A 6,762-nucleotide genomic window follows, 5' to 3' on the forward strand; every position below is an offset into this window, starting at 1 on the left:
CCCAGCAGAGGGAAGGTCCTGGCCTGAAGCCACGGCCAAAGAGGAGTTCGCATCAAATAAATGAGTCACCCGCGGGACAAAAGGGAAACCGGCTCAAGTTCCTCCCACGTCAAATTCCTCCCCTCTGATCACCAACACCACCAACTTCCTCCTGCTACAGTCCGCCTGCTACAACTTGTCCAAACACACACATAACACCCAGGGAGAAGATTTTTAACATATCAAAGATATGCAACGGAAGGACGCGGCCATTGATGATAAAGAAAAACCTGGCCCCCCCCATTCTCTACCCCAAACTGGAAGTGGAAAGATGAGAGTCGCACTGGGGCATGTTTTCCAAAAGCCTCTCAGGGCTCTGTCTGGGTATCCTTTAGCAAGAACATCATACATTATGGGCAGAGAAGAAATCCATGAAGACCAGCAAGTTGCAAATGTTTGGGGACAGGAGAAAGCCAATGCAGTAGGCTGAGACTTGGGGGGGTTTAATCCCAAATTAACAGGAGCTGTCCAAGTAGCAAAAACATATTTGGGGGATAGGCGTTCAACGATTTGGACAGTGTATGAAACCAGCAGCCTAGAGGACCATTGGAAGCGGGGGTGTTTAGCCTGGAGAAGAGAAGGTTAAGAGTGATATGATAGCCCTGTTTAAGTATTGAAGGGTCCATATTGAGGAGGAGCGAAAGCTGTTTTCTGCTGCTCCAGAGATAAACCAATAGAGCAATGGATGCAACTACAGAAAGAGATCCAGCTCAACATTAGGAGGAACCTCCTGACAAATAAAAAGATATTGACGGATGTCATTCGGATCTGGCATAGGACATACGCTTTATGTTGCATTTTAAACAACGTTTTGTATGTTATTTAACAACTTTTTCCTGTTTTATTGGCTCTTTTATTGTTTAAGTGTTGTTTCATATGTATGTACACAAAATAAGTTGTGACCGCCTTGATCCCACTTGGGAGAACAGGAGGATAATAATATTGGGAGAGCAAATTGTTTTGTGCCTCCAGAGAACAGTCCCCCACAGCAATGATGCAAGCTCCCAAGAAAAACTTTGGAAAATGGACGACACTTCTTCCCTATGACATTTTGATGGATCTCCTTCCTTGGAGGTCTTTAAACAGAGGCTGGATGGCCATCTGTTCGGGTGCTTTGATGGTAGAGTTCCTGCATGCAGAAGTGGTAGAGGATGCCTGGGTCTCTTCAACCTATTGGACGTTAAAACTCAAACAACAGATACCACCAGTGGCAATTTTGTCCTCTAACCTGGGGAACACCGGCGAGGAGCTTCCTCGGTGGATGCTCCGGTTCTGGACAACCTTCCAAATGCAGGTCATGCCAATATTCCAACATGGACTCACACTTGCTACTGACCCCCCTTGGCACCGCAAGGAAGCATTGAACGGCCACTAGGTTGGGTGATGCCCGGACGTCTCGCAGGGGCCTGCGCTTCCCAAGAACCCTAAAACAACAGAAGGAAACATTACCAGAGGGACCTATGAAAGGTCCCAGGTGGGAGCAGGAGAGAATTCTTAGCACCACCCACGCTGGCTCCATGTCATGAGCAAGGAATTTACCTGCCCAAGAATGTATCCTTACAAAGACGGTCCAACCCTTACAGCTCCTTTAAGCCAAGCAAACCAAAAATCATGCTCCAGTGCCCGTGGGGCTGGGGAATCCATGCCAGGTGGATTTGAGGCGAGAGTGGTTTCCCTCCGAGAGGGATTCAAACACTATATCCAGAATCATGCCCCAATGCCAAACCAAACCACCGCTGGCTCCTCTGATCGGCACATAACAAACATTACCGTAACCTCTCCAAGTGCTACACCTATTTCGGAATAGAAACCAAGTCCTCGGATACCTTACAGACCAACCAAATGCACAATAACCTGTTGCCCAAGCTTCAAGTAATTGTGCCTTTCAGGGTTGCCACACAAGGTATTACTGATGGGTTTGCTGCATTTGTAAATAGCAACACAGCTCGCCCTTTCTGTTTTTGGACTGTGAAGTACCGCATGTACTGCAACAGGGGAAACTATGCAGAGTACGCATATGACGGACCCTCCATCAGAGTAAAAAACACTTTTTTTCCCCTTAAATTTACTGAATTAACAGTTTCACTTCTACACCAACCAAAGTTCCTGAGAACAAAATGAGACTTCTTGAGAATCCCTTTTCTCTGCCAAAAAAGACTGTGGCTCAATGAAGAGCATGGACTGCAAAAGAGGGTCCTCTGAGATGCCAAAGAGACTTTAAAATTCCTGGACTTTGAAAATCCCTATTGCACAGGCCCGGAGAGAAGCCTGCTGCACAAAGCTACCCTCCCTTATACCCATCTTTGCTAAGACTGAAACAACCTGCAGGGTCTGGACAAACATTCCAAGTGTTTCTTCTTCGTTGGTTGAAAATCTTGCTGAGAAAGAAAAGTCCATGGACTCGAAAGCTTGCAATAAGTCTATTGTGCATTTCGGATTGACCCAAACGTATCACTGTTGGATTTGTTTGCACTTGTTAATACCCACACACATCTACATGTGTGTTTTATATTCGAAGGCATCCTTTAAAGTTAGCCTGTTCAGTCCTTTAAAGCTAGCAAGATTTCCTCTTGCGGAGCCCCAAAACATACCAGAAGATCATGGAGAGAGAGAGAGGACTTTCCTGGACGCTTTATGTTCACAGTAAGCCTGCCCACGCTTTCTTCCCTGCCTCTGGTACATTTCCAAACTACGATTTTTCTGCTAGAATATGTGTACTGCATATATTAGATCACGATAATGCTCATCATTCTTCAAATCCTCTTTCCTTCTGTGTCCAAGCCTGTTCTTCGTGTAATACGTTCTGATCTAAGTTGAACACTACGGGAAAGGCACCAACTTTGCCGAACCCTTTCAGCTGGAACCATTTCGAGCCCCCAAATCTGTTTGTTACTCTTTTCACGAGTATCTTTCTCATCAGGACACAGAATGCAGTGGCACACCCCATTTTTAAGGCATACTTCATACTTTTTATGATCTATAGACCAAGCTTTGCCCTGTATCTCAAAGATACGACGTCCCTCTACATTCACTGGGTTACTCACATTCCAATCTTCATCTACTGATCCACCAACACCTCAGAGCCTACTCTCTTGTATTTGCCAGCAAAAATCTCGTTGATGACCAGAACCAAAGCGGGAAGGAAACCCATTCCCAGCCCGATTTAACCAACCTTAATCTTGATTTCCCGGCCCAGTGTGTCCAAATCATACAATCCATGATTAGGATAAAATATAAACTGACTTGAAAACATCCTGCAAGAGGAAAAACTTGCCAAGGAGACCAAAATGGCTCCCAGTGGAGACCCACAAGCAGTTCAAGGGGTTTCAATCCAGTTTTCAAAATGAAAGACCTCTCAGAAGACTCTTGGCCAACACACTCACCCCACATTGCAGCACGATCTCCTCGACGCAAAAAGGTCTGGCAAGCCTTGGCCACTCCCCTCGCCACCCTAATTGTCAATACTGAAGGGAAAAAACACTCTTCCTATCCCCACCAAAACAGACTCTCTTCCTGCTCTTTGATTCTTGACAAAAAATGAATGATGAAGCCGCCTCTTTGAATTCTCCTCCTAAACAAGGCTAGCGAAGGACCCATGGCTTCTAAGATACAGCACTGAATGCCTTCGGTGCCAAGTAACCATTGAATGCAAATGGTGGGCATACGATACGCCCCTGCCGTCCGCAAACCTATTGGAGGCCCGGCGAAGTAGATCTGTCAAACAATGGGCTACATAGGAGTTGACATTGAACGAGTGGGCAGCATCATGCCATCGGTTCCTCTGGTCCCATGGGGGCCTGCCATGATATTGCAGCATCCACAAATGGTTTCAGACGGAATGTGGCATCATGGCAGCACCCTTTCCCTGTTTGCAGCACTGCCAAAAAAACACTCTAGGTCAGCTTCTGTGTTGGTTTTTTTGCAGACAAAAACATCAGTGACTGCAGCGTGCAGCACTGCGCACTGAATCGGGGTAAAGAGGGCACGAGACCGCCCTCTGGTGAGCCCCTTTGTTTACATTCCGGGTTTCTTCTTTCCTGTTTGTCCAGTGTTTTGTGGATGTCATTGGCTTCCCTGTGCAATTCAGCACCTTTCGCTGTTTGGCATGGTCCAGAATTTCAGTGTTTTGTCAAATAGCATTTAATGCCCAGGATGATTTTATAACATGTTCCGCTAGTGCTGATTTTATTCCAGGCTGTCTCAGTGTGCAGGGTCTCGCGGGCCTTGATTCATGTGTGGAACGCTGCGTTTGGTGGTCCCTATGGAGACCTATCCCAGCTGTATGGTATAACAACAACTCCTCCAGCTGTAGAGGGTCCTCCTCCGGTCCTTCAGCGTGACACAGCATTTTGCTGGAAGTTTTCTTGGTTGGTTTGGTAAACCATTGTGAATGTTTGTGTTCCTTCACCAAGTTCCCCCTATTCTGTCTGTGACTCCTTTGATGTAATGGTAAAAAAAACACCTTCCCTTTGGGTGATACTTGTCCCTTCACTCCGTCTGGGTTTATCTAATTCTATTCTATTTGAGCGAGGATATTAAACTCCACGCTTTTAGCCACAGAGGCTTTCGGATGCAAAGAAAGAGGTATGATCCTCAAGTGTAAAGTGTGCATGCTTGTGGGTGAGTGAGTGTTGTGTGACTTCAAGTTGTTCCCAACTTATGGCGACCCTATGGTGAACCTACCATGAGGGCAAGAGGAACAAAATGACAAACCCCCTCTGAACAAATCTTGCCATGAAAACTCCAAGATAGGGTCACCTTAGGGTCACCGTAAGTCGGAAATGACTTGAAGGCACACAACGCACACAACTGTCTAGACACCTGCCATGATAGCAAACCTCCTCTGAACAAACCTTACCATGAAAACGCCTTGACAGATTCGCCTTAGGGTCACCGTAAGTCAGGAATGACTTGAAGGCACACAATAGAACACACAACTTCATAGATACCTACTACGATGGCAAACCTCCTCTGAACAAACCTTACCATGGAAAACCCTATGATAGGTTCATGGTCATAGGGTCGCCATACGACACAATGCAACACACGGCACAGAAAATGCCAAGTTGGCAGCAATATAGTTCTTTCCCCCTTTTTGCATTTCAACCTGCCTTGAAAGTAGACCTCCCCTCCATTTTTCCATTTGCTCAGATCTCTGCACAGACAGCTTTGAGATCTGGGAATTCCCTCCCTCTGAATCACCCTTACTATTCCTGGATATCCTATTTGGAGAGGGTTATTATTAAACGACTGACTGCCTCCTCTCCGTCTCTCCTTCTTCTCATCTTCTGCACAGCTAAAATAGTCTTTAGCCCCCCTGAACATGTTGACACACTGAACTTCTATGGATGCCTCTGTTCTATCTATAGAAGTGTAAGAAGGGCTCATTTACTGTGGCACCGGTGCAAAAATACTCCTTATCTTACTGCAAAGGATAACCCTTGTATATTCTGCCTACACATCCGTGGATTCCCTATCCACAGATTCAAGCATCCAGGGCTTGCAAATGTTTTGAAAATATCTAAATTACAACACTCAATGGATGGACTGTTAAAGAGGCCACAGGTATGACTCTGTGAGAACTAAGGAAAGTAGTGGGAGACGGGGAGTCTTAGTAGTTTATCACACGAAGGAAATTGGGAGATTATCATGTAAATATCCCGGAAAAATCACATAATTACGCAAAACGATTTCACACGTCACACAAAACCCGCCATTAAAGTGGTCACAAAGAAGCCTCAGCTCGCACCTTTTTACTTCCTTTTTACTTTACTTTTTACTTTTGGGATTTCAGCGACAGTGCATTTCCAATGCATCACTTTATTTTGGCAATTGCGTGTGATAATACTTTGTGCAATTACTTGCCATTTTCACTTTATTTGCAGGATGCTTTAAATGCGCTTTAATCTCTCTTTAATGCTGAAATTAGCCCCAGTGTGATAAACTCCTTACAATCATAGAAGAGTTGGAAGAGACCTCAAGGGCCATCCAGTCCAATCCCCTGCCATGCAGGAACTCACAATCCAAACACCCCTCTATTTGAAAACAGCCTCCAAAAAAGGAGGCCCCACCTTTCTCTAAGGCAGCACAGTCCACTGCTGAACAGCCCTGACTCTCAGGAAATTGCTCCTAACGTTGAGCTGGAATCTCTTTTCCTGTACTTTGCATCCATTGTTCTGGATCTTTTTCTCCAGAGCAGCAGAAAACAAGCTTGCTCCCTCCTCAATATGATCTCCCTTCAAGTATTTAAACAGGACTCTCATATCCCCTCTTAACCTTCTCTTCTCCAGGCTATACATCCCCAGCTCCCTAAGTCTCTCCTGATAGGGATTGGGGGTTTCCAGACCTTTCACCATTTTGGTCGCCCTCCTCTGGATATGCTCCAGCTTTCCCATATCCTTTACTCTGAATTGTGGTGACCAAAACAGGATTCCAGGTGGGGTCTGACCAAAGCAGAATAAAGTGGCACAATTACTTCCCTTGATCTAGACACTATACTTCTATTGATACAGCATAGAATTGCATTGGCCTTTTTAGCTGCTGCATCGCACTGTTGGCTCATGTTCAACTTGAGCTCCACGAGGATTCCTAGATCCCTTTCACATGTTGTCTCCTTAAGCCAGGTGTCCCCCATGATCCTATATCTGTGCATTTCATTTTTCCACCCTAAGTGCAATACCTTACATTTCTCCGTGATGAATTTCATTTTGTTAGCTTTGTCCC

Source organism: Sceloporus undulatus, chromosome 5 (genome assembly GCF_019175285.1).
Source record: "Sceloporus undulatus isolate JIND9_A2432 ecotype Alabama chromosome 5, SceUnd_v1.1, whole genome shotgun sequence".
Lineage (NCBI taxonomy): Eukaryota > Metazoa > Chordata > Lepidosauria > Squamata > Phrynosomatidae > Sceloporus > Sceloporus undulatus.